Source organism: Austrofundulus limnaeus, unplaced genomic scaffold (assembly GCF_001266775.1).
Source record: "Austrofundulus limnaeus strain Quisiro unplaced genomic scaffold, Austrofundulus_limnaeus-1.0 Scaffold476, whole genome shotgun sequence".
Lineage (NCBI taxonomy): Eukaryota > Metazoa > Chordata > Actinopteri > Cyprinodontiformes > Rivulidae > Austrofundulus > Austrofundulus limnaeus.
Genome location: NW_013952878.1, coordinates 361769 through 372217, shown reverse-complemented (window position 1 = coordinate 372217; position 10449 = coordinate 361769). Strand labels below are relative to the sequence as shown.

The following is a 10449-nucleotide window of genomic DNA, read 5'->3' as shown; positions in this document are numbered from 1 at the left end:
GAATTGAGGCAGTTCTGAAGGCAAAAGGGGGTCCAACCCGTTACTAGCATGGTGTACCTAATAAAGTGGCCGATGAGTGTATATTTAACATCTACAAAGATGGCCTACTCATATTTTAAACAAGAATAAGATGAAAACGTTCTGAAAGGTTATTTTTAAAAACTGACTGAGCAGCTTTAGGAGGTCATTTTGAGGTTTTGCTAGAAAAGAAACTAGTTACTTCCTTCCTCATATAGGCAGATCTTTTTTACACACAAACTGTTACTCAGCAAGATGGAGCAAATACCAAATAAAGTGAAACAGAACACACGCGAGCCTGATGTAAGAGGAAGAAAATAATTCTTTGAGAATTAATCTGTAAAACATGATCAAACAGAGGGAAACATGGCCTACCTTGTGTGTGACGGTCCTACACAGTTAGAAAAGTGGAGAGCAAAGAAAAACTTGTTTCCTCTTTTCTACTTGTTTAATAATAGTCATTTCGACACGTGTGAGTGAGCAACCCTGAGTCTGAGAGCCACTGAGCAGAAACCTCACACCTCTGCCCCACAAACATCCTCCTCCTCAGCAGCTCCCTCCCCTTTTCCTTTCAACATTAGTAGATTTCACAATCAGTTCTCTGGTTTATGTGTATGAACAATACAGAGACACCACCTGTTTAGTTAAAAAAAAACACTAAAACCTGGAACTCAACACTCAATAAGAGTTAAAAATATAAAACAGTTGGTGAAATGTGGGCATCTGTATGGAAGGCTGTTAGAGCCACAATTCGATGAAGAAGTGCATCAGTAATATTTTGAAGCAATTTTACAGTTTAGTACCAGGTACTTAGACTTAAATGGTAATTTATTAGGCATGTACCTAATAAGTTAACTTACCAGACATTTACGCAATATTTACTGAGTGTGTTTTTTATCTTTATTTCTACATCTCTGTATTCTACTTATCCACCCTATTCCAGTCAAGAACTATGGCCTCAGACTTAGAGGAACTGACTCAGCCTCTTCAAACAGAACCATATCTGAACCAAATCATCTGCATAAAGCAGAGATGAGACCCAAAACCAGACACCCTCCTGTTTCTGTGACTGTGCTTTGACATCCTGTCCATAAACACTACAAACAGTAGTAGTAATTTTTATTTGTAGTAGTTTATTTTTAAGTCAGCGTTGGATGGTTGTGATCTTTGGGCCCTCAGGGGCCACTGCATTTAAAACCGATCTGGTTCTGTTCTGGACATCACTGCATGGACTCAGGAACACTTCCACACATCATAAACAGTTCACTGTGCCATCCACTGATACTGCTGTCACACAAAGAAGAAGTAAAGCTTGGGTTATACTTCAGTACGACGTGAGACAGCGGGTTGGTGAATGCGTCATTTTGGACGTTGTTTTCCTGACGGAGTATAAACAGGCTGAAGACGCAGCGGAGCATAAATTATCATAATTCCTCCCTCTGCCCTCCCAAAGCTCATATAAGTATATAAACAACAATAATGATGGCTGGATATTGTATTTTTTTTCTCACTCAATGATCAGTGAGTATTGGGTGACGTGTCCACGGAGGAAAAACTTTTTTTATGGGGATGATGGAAAAAAGACATCCGCTGCGTGCTCAAGTGCCATATGATCAAGCTGCTCTTCTAGCTCTTTTAAAGGGATCCATGATTAGCTGTAACATTAGACTTTATTTGATAAACATATATTTTAACTGTAAAATAAAGACTGTAAAATTACTGTAGGCTGTTTAGTTTTTATCATTTTTAAACTAAAGGTTAAAAATATGTTACATGGACGGGGCCATTTTAATTAAACGCAAAGCATTCTGGGAAAATGATGACATGGATAGGTCCTCGGTGCGAGGCTGCTAGCGAGCTATATCCACCCTGAAGGTTAATCTTGGACAATATCTGATGATCGACTCTTTTAAATGAAACCAGAGAGCGTTGACAGAGAGGAGAAGGTAGAAATGACTCAGCCTGGAACTGAAAACATGGATGGAGGACCTCAGTTTAGCTTGTTAGTTTGTCGCGCTAGCGCCAAGCTAATAAGGCAATATAGCATCGGCGCTAGCGCGAAGGCTAACAGGCTAAGCTGAAGTTCTTCCATGAAGCAGCTCTGTTGTCCTCCATCCATATTTTCAGTTCCAGGCTGAGTCATTTCTACCTTCTCCTCTCTGTCAACGCTCTCTGGTTTCATTTAAAAGAGTCGATCATCAGATATTGTCCAAGATTAACCTTCAGGGTGGATATAGCTCGCTAGCAGCCTCGCACCGAGGACCTATCCACGTCATCCTTTACCCAGAATGCTTTGTATGTAAATAAAATGGCTCTGCCCTTGTTAAAGTAAACATTTTTAAAAATTTACAAAACTAAACAACCTGCAGTATTTCTACAGTCTTAATTTTACAGTTAAAATAAATGTTTATCTAATAAAGTTTAATGTTACAACTAATCGTGGATCCCTTTAATGAGTGGCTTCAGACAAAAAAAATTATTTCAAACAAAATAACATGCAGAAGGAAGAACTGCTCTGGTACTGCTCTGGTACTGCTCTGGTACTGCTCAGCACTGTGTTGCTCCTCATGAACAATTACACCCACAAAGTTCTGACCAATCACACGCCACAAGTCGCAAGGTCTGCATCGCAGAGTTCAGACGGGGGGAAATATATGCGGCAGTTGTCACAGTGGGATAGCAGCTGGAAAGTAGACGGAAGTTTTGCAATTTTTTGTCACTCAGCAGGAGGAACAAGATGTGTGAGTCTAAGTATAAGATAAATTTAATATGTAAACACCATCCACTAATGCTGCTAAAAGCTCTATCAGACAAAAAAGAGGCCATGGACTATTTTGCAAATATCGTTTAGCGCTGCCCACAGGAAGTGCCATGCAGTGGTTTGTGGGATTGTTTGGGGGCAAACAAAAGAAAAATAAATGCTGGGACAGGTTCTCAAAGTTTAAAGATTGAATTGTTTGTGCTTCTTAAAGTGTTTCCTTTGGTTTTTGAGGTACCAACTTCTTATCAGATAAAGAACAAACTGTGCGCAAATGTTGGGATTAATGTCTAAAATAGCAATCTGGAGAAGCAAAAGTTGTAAGGTTATTCTGTTGTGCAATAATTTCACTCTTAATACAATGTAATAATTACTATAGTAGCTCACAATACTAAATTTATTGCCAGAGAAAATTCCAGTACACAGTGATGACATTAACAGCATTATGAGCAGTGCGGCTGAGTGATAAACATATAATCTACATAACGTTGAGACAGACTGAGTATAAAACATCCTCTTTGGCCACACATATTGGTATAAATATTAATTCAAAATACATGTTTTTGTTTTAACGGTGGTAAATGCATTTGTTATTGTGACCTGTAGCCTGCTGTGTATTATTGTTAATAAACTTACACCATTTTACAGATGTGGTCAAGTTTTACCATAGTTACATTATCAAATGGACAAAATTATCCGTAGTCAGGAAATATGAAATGCATCCCAGATTGCTGTAAAGCACATCAACATATTTAAAGCAAGATCTACTATGGACTGAGTGGTGACAATCTTGTGTCCTGATGCATCTCAGTAATCCAGGTAAAAAATCAAAAGGAAAAAATTGTATAGGTCCTCTGGACGGGTTCTTCTTTAATGAAACGTTTGCCTGAAACTCTCAGACTGAAGAAGTTTCTTGGAAGAGAGACGAAACGTTTCATTAAAGAAGAACCCGTCCAGAAGACCTATACAATTTTTTCCTTGTGACAATCTTGTGTTTTCATTGTTCTATATAAGCTAACTTATTTTCATATATCCAAAGTCATTGTTGCACACAAGTACTACACGGCACAGTGATCTCCACAACCTGTTTTCATTGTCATTTAATTCACACACTAGCACAGACACCGGTGGTGAGGGATGCTGTCAGGCTGAAGAAGGAGTCCTGTCGGGTCTTTTTGGCCTGTGGGAATCTGGAAGCAGCTGATAGGTATCAGCAGTCCAAGCGGATTGCGGCTCAGGTGATCGCTGAGGCAAAAACTCGGACGTGGGATGAGTTCGGAGAGGCCATGGAAAAAGACTTCCGTATGGCTTTGGGGTGATTCTGGTCCACCATCTGGCGTCTCGGAGGGAAAGCAGTTCGCCACCAACACTATTTATGGTGGGGATGGTGCGCTGCTGACCTAAACTCGGGACGTTGTGGGTCGGTGGGCGGAATACTTTGAGCACCTCCTCAATCCTACCGACACGTCTTCCCATGAGGAAGCAGAGCCTGAGGACCCAGGGTCGGACTCTCCAATCTCCGGTGCCGAGGTCGCTAAGGTGGTTAAAAAGCTGGGGTTGGATGAGATTCGCCCGGAGTTCCTTAAGGCTCTGGATATTGTGGGGTTGCATTGGTTGACACGACTCTACAATATAGTGTGGACATCGGGGGCAGTTCCCCTGGATTGGCAGACCGGGGTGGTGGTCCCCCTATTTAAAAAGGGGGACTGCAGAGTGTGTTCCAACCATAGGGGGATCGCACTTCTCAGCCTCCCTGATAAGGTCTATTCAGGGGTCCTGGAGAGGAGAGTCCATCGGATAGTCGAATCTCGGATTCAGGAAGAGCAGTGTGGTTTTCGTTCTGGTCGTGGAACAGCAGACCAGCTCAACACCCTTAGCATGGTCCTGGAGGGTGCATGGGAGTTCAACCAGTCTACATGTGTTTTGTGGACTTGGAGAAGGTGTTTGACCGTGTCCCTCGGGGATTCCTGTGGGGGGTACTCCGGGAGTATGGGGTACCAGGCCCATTGATACCGGCTGTTAGGTCCCTGTATGACCGGTGCCAGAGCTTGGTCCGCATTGCCGGTATAGTAAGTCGGACTCGTTTCCGGTGAGAGTTGGACTCCGCCATGGTTGCCCTTTGTCACCGATTCTGTTCATAACTTTTATGGATGCCTCCTGGATGCCTCCCTGGTGAGGTGTTCTGGGCATGTCCCACTGGGATGAGGCCCAGGGGAAGGCCCAGGACACGTTGGAGGGACCACGTTTCTCGGCTGGCCTGGGAGCGCCTTGAGATTCCCCAGGACAAGCTGGCCCAAGTGGCTGGGAAGAGGGAAGTCTGGGTCTCTCTGCGTAGGCTGCTGCCCCCGCTACCTGATCCTGGAAAAGCGGCAGAAAACAGACGGACGGACTAGCACAGAATGCCTCTAAACTGGACCATGATGTCTTGTGCTAGGCAAAGATGGTGGTACTCGCAAAATAGTCCATTGTTTCCCACTTCTCTCCAAGCTCTCACTGGAGTGGTTCACAGCTGAGTGTAAAGAGGCCGGGATGAGGATCTGCACCTTCAAATCTGAGTCCATGGTCCCCTATTGGAAAAGTGTGGATTGCTCTCTCCGGATTGGGGGTCAAGTTCTGCCTCAAATGGAAGGGTTTAAGTATCTTGGGGTTTTGTTCAGGAGCGAGGGAAGAACGGAACATGAGATTGACAGACAGATAGGTAAGGATGCCTCCTAGACGCCTCCCTAGGGAGGTGATTCAGGTATGTCCAACCGGGAGGAGACCCTGAGGAAGACTCAGGACACGCTGGAGAGACTCGGGTCTCCTGGGAAAGCCTTAGAATCCTCCCAGAAGAGCTGGAAGGTGACGGCAAAAAGAGAGGCCTGGGCTTCCCTGCTCAAGCTGCTGCCCGAATGACCTGACTTCAGATAAAGCAGAAGATAATGGATGGATGGACATTAATGAGCTGATCTCTGTCTTTCTGTTAGCAAAATATCTCAGAAACAATTGGATGGGTTTTATTAAATAATACATATTTACCGAATGCACTTCTACAGCTGATTAATTTATCTGATTCAAGATGGCTGCCACAGCTAACTGAATTTACAGAACACAAATGTGGCCATAATTCAGTCAGTTTTACAGATATTGAGCTAACGTCTGGTGTGGTTGTTGCTGAGTCTTAAAGTTCATACTCTGAGTGCTTTCAAAGCACAGTAAACTTTATGGGACTGCTGATATCAGTACTTCAGTATTTTTAAGGTTTGCATAGTCAGTTCATTAAAACTCTGGAATGACATGTGATGGGTGATATGCATTCCTTCAGGACTGCTCAGAGATCAGTATTACAGATATGATTCAGTTCTAACCTGACCAACATTTAAACCTGTAACCACAGAATTGTTTCATACTTAAAGAGTTGTCAGTTTTCTGTAGACCCCCTGCAAAACCCTTTTAATTTTCCTAGTTATTTTTGGCAACACAGCAACCAGCTGTTGGCCAGAGAAAGATCAGTGAAGCACATCATCATCACCATCAATGACTAGGCAAAAATATCTGTTCAAAATCCATTTATAATTGAGTTGTTTTCTTTATTTGAATATAGACCAACTTAATAAATTAAGTTATTAACTCATTACTATGAGTATGTATCAAACATCATTTTTTATGTTGAAAAATCTACTGATTTTGAGCAGTAACCCCATGAATCATCATTTCTTAGAGTGCACTTGAGAGTTTCTCATGTGTGACGGGTCAAATGCAGAGCACAAATTTCATTATTGTATGGGAACATGCACTGATGACAAATAAAGTACATTTACATTACATCTTGAGATGTTTGAGTAAAAATTTCAGGTTAAAGATTCACTTCAAATACTTTTTCATTAAATTATATGTCTTGTACAATTCTGGTTCAAATAAAGAACTAGATTATAAACTAAACATTTACAAGTTAATATTGCCTTAATGGACACTAATTAAAATAGCATCTAATCTGTAAAACTGTGATGTTAAATGTGACACATTTGAACATTTGAGTGCACCTAAGCCCTGAGTCTTTTCAACAGAACCTGATGCTGTACAGCAGATATCAGGAAGAAGAAGGAAATATTTTAGATCTGTTATCTCTTTGGAGGGTGTGACCAAATATCAGAGAAGTTAAGACCTAATGATTTTATGTAAATGTCAGAACACTCTTCAGTTTTCTCCTCTTTCCTGCCCATAGAAAACTGGCAGCTAAAAGAACCATGGTTCTGTAGAAAAACCCAGACTTGGTTTTAGTTGGTGTGTAGGAGTGTGTGTGTGGGGGGGGGGGGTTCTGGTTTCACTTTCAGCAGCAGTTGAACCAACGTGAAAAATAATTTCCACTTTGCGTCACTGGGTTTGTTGCTCAAAGGGGATTTTTTTAAACAAACTTGTTTAGCTGCAGAAACAAACTGATGGGTTTAAATAGAACATCTGATTCCTTAAAAAAAGACTTGAAAGGAAACCATCTCAACCACTGCGTTTTATTTTTTAACTTTTTAACTCTTTGTTTACAGGGCAGATATTCACTGAGACATGAGACATATTAAAAGGATTTCAGTCACTCAGAGGATGGTTAGTTATTTTGTTGTTGTTGCAGTAAACCAGATCACTCATTCATTCAAACAGTCACACAGGTCCACCTGGGTTCAGAAGGACCCATTTGTTCTATTGTGTGGACCCAGTTCAGTTTCCACACCCACTCATTTATGGTTGCTGGTTTTCTTTCCTTCCAACCCATCATTTTAACTTTCTTGTAAAAGAAACAAGTAAAATAATCAGTAAAGTAATTTTTGAACTGACCTACATGTTTCCACATTAGTGTGTTCCTAAAGAACCCCTAGTTGGTCTAAACATGTTTATTTGTTAAACTCCATCAGTCTAACCAGAATCCTTGGATTACTGGGAAGTTTTAAAATATATGTGAATATTTTCCATATTTTCTCCAGCTCAGTTCCAGATGAGGTTCTGAAGATAACTAACTCAGGTCTAGGAGAGGTTCTGATGATGGCCAACACTGGACCAAAAGAGGTTCTTATGATGAGAAACTGAAGTTAAGATGAGGTTCTTGAAACGAGCATCCCAGGTCCGGATGGGATTCTGTTTGTTGTGCCTACCAGTAAAAGCACCTGCACACCCGTCTGAGGGAGTTACTTCTGTTACTTCATAAACTAAACACAGGAAACACAGAGAAGCTGAAACAAAAATTCATACAAGTGAGAAAATAAAACACACAAATGTCACAACAATAACAGGAATAAAACACAGACAGAAAAAGATCTTAACTAAAAGGGAGAACAGAACAGGGAACCAGGAGTTGAGGAGCTGTTTTTGAAAGTACAGGCTTGGAACAGCACAGGAACACACAACTGATTGGAGATGTTCTTGGGAATTTCTGGATCAAAGGATTCTGCACAAACAGAACAGGCACGAAGACCAACGGAGCTGCTGGGCGAGACCTAGATGTGGGGTCTGACCGCCATCGGGCCAGGATTACTGGGTAAGTCGTAGCAAGCAGGTGCAGCTCAGGGAGGGAGAAGGAAACTACGGTGGTGAACAACAGGGTGAAGATAAAAAAATCTCTAAACTTCATGTCTGTAGATTAGTTTCTCAGCAGAGTTTGTTTGAGCTGATTGAGGAAGTAAAAACACTTCAGATGATGATAAAGGAAGAGGATAAAAATTGCTGAACTGGAGCAGAGTAGGCAGCACAGTGGATCAGTTGACAGAGCTGATGTCTCAGCAAGAAGGTCGCTGGTTCAAATCCCAGCCTGGGGACCTTTCTGGGTAGAGTTTGCATGTTCTCTCCGTGCAGGTGTGGGTTCTCTCTGGGTACTCTGGCTTCCTCCCACACACCAAAACCATAACTGTTAGGTTAACTGGTAACTCTAAATTGTCCCTATGTGAGAGTGAGAGTGAATGGTTGTTTGTCTCTATGTGTGTCCCTGTGATGGACTTGCGACCTGTCCAGGGTGTACCCCGCCCATCATACTGTGACTGCTGGATATGGACACCAGTGACCCCCATGACCCTGAAAGAAGGAAGCTGATAGATAATGGATGGATGGAGCGGTTGTCAACACATTAAATGGACATTATCTGTGGTTATTGTGTGCAGACTGTCCCTACTCTACCTCCTACTAAGTTGGCAATTATTTTTATGCCCTGTATGCATTCAGGCGCAGTGGGTTTAGTTCCTCCGCTGGGATTCAGAGCTCAAGCAGTCAGCCCGGCTCATGGTCCAGTTTTGACCAGGTAAGAACTCAATCTGCGGCATGAACATCCAGGCTGTAGCCAGTGGTCGACCCAGACATTTCCAACAGTTGCTAACAGACAGCAGAGTTTTCTGGGTCTGCTCAGACATGTTTCAAACTTTAATCAGCTGATCTCTGTGGTGTGTTAAACGTTTCCTGAAACTTTCACGTGTTTTTAGTTCAGTTTATTTGACGATGGGAGAGGGGAACATATTTGATCTTAGTAAAGCAAAATCCAGCTGTTAAACCAGCTGTGGGATTAGGCTCAGATTTCTGTCAGCGTAGCTCTAAGTGATAGAATTTCCCTGAAAGGTTCATCAAAATTTGTGGTGTTTGTTTTATTTTATTTTCATATTTTACAGACAAATGGTGGTGGGGGCACATATAATATCTGGATCAGAGCAAAAGAAGGTTCTCCAACTTTCGAGTTCATTCGAGACTCCCTCATCTCCATCCGGGATGACTCGGAGGGGGTCCAAGTGGTGCATTGAAGGCGGACCATCCAGTCAGCCACCGCCAACTAAGAAACCCATCGTGGGGGTCATTGGCCCTGGCTCTAGCTCTGTTGCAATCCAAGTCCAAAACCTTCTTCAGCTCTTCAACATCCCGCAGATCGCTTATTCTGCAACTAGTATCGACCTCAGTGACAAGACGCTGTTCAAGTACTTCCTCCGAGTCGTCCCCTCAGACACGCTTCAAGCCAGAGCTCTGCTGGACATCGTCAAACGGTACAACTGGACCTACGTGTCTGCAGTTCACACAGAGGGTAAGATCTTCAACTTTACAGCTGAATGACCTTTAAGAGCTGAAGCAGAGTGGTGAAAAGTGGAGCAGCACAGGCTGACACATCTTATTAAACTTTAAAAAGAATTCTGAATGTTCATATGGCAAAAAACTGCTGGTGGAACTAAAACACAACCAGTTTTTACTTTTCTAATTATTGGAAAACAAACAAAGGCTCAACATCACTGAGGAGGCCTCAGCATGACGGTACACTTAGCTTCACATTTAATTCCTCTTTAATCAACCAACAGTTCAGTTTTTAACAGTTTAGTTCATTTTATACTAGAAGTTAAAAAGAATAAATAAAGAAAAAAGAGACATCAGCTGATTTTCAATTCAGTTCAGTTTATTTATATAAACCAAGTCACAACAAAATGTAATCTAAAGGCACTGTACACAAAAAACTATAAATCTAAGGAAGCCGGCAGATTGTGTTGAATCTTCACTTTGTCACAGTCTCCCATCTTGAGCAGCACAATGGCAACAGTAGAGACACAGTTGCAAAGTAACTAAGTACAAATACTTCTTGGCTGTACTTAAGGAGAATTTTTGGATATCTGTACTTTACTTGAGGGCATAGTGTGTAGGATTTGTTGTTTTCAGCGACATCTAGTGGTTGAGTGGTTGAATCATCC

At 42.0% G+C, this 10449-nt stretch overlaps 1 pseudogene; it reads left to right on the top strand.

Moving 5' to 3' along the window:
* Positions 1 to 8242: 8242 nt before the first annotated feature.
* The window catches only part of LOC106529914 (metabotropic glutamate receptor 1-like), a 15762-nt pseudogene continuing 13555 nt past the window's right edge, over positions 8243 to 10449 (top strand).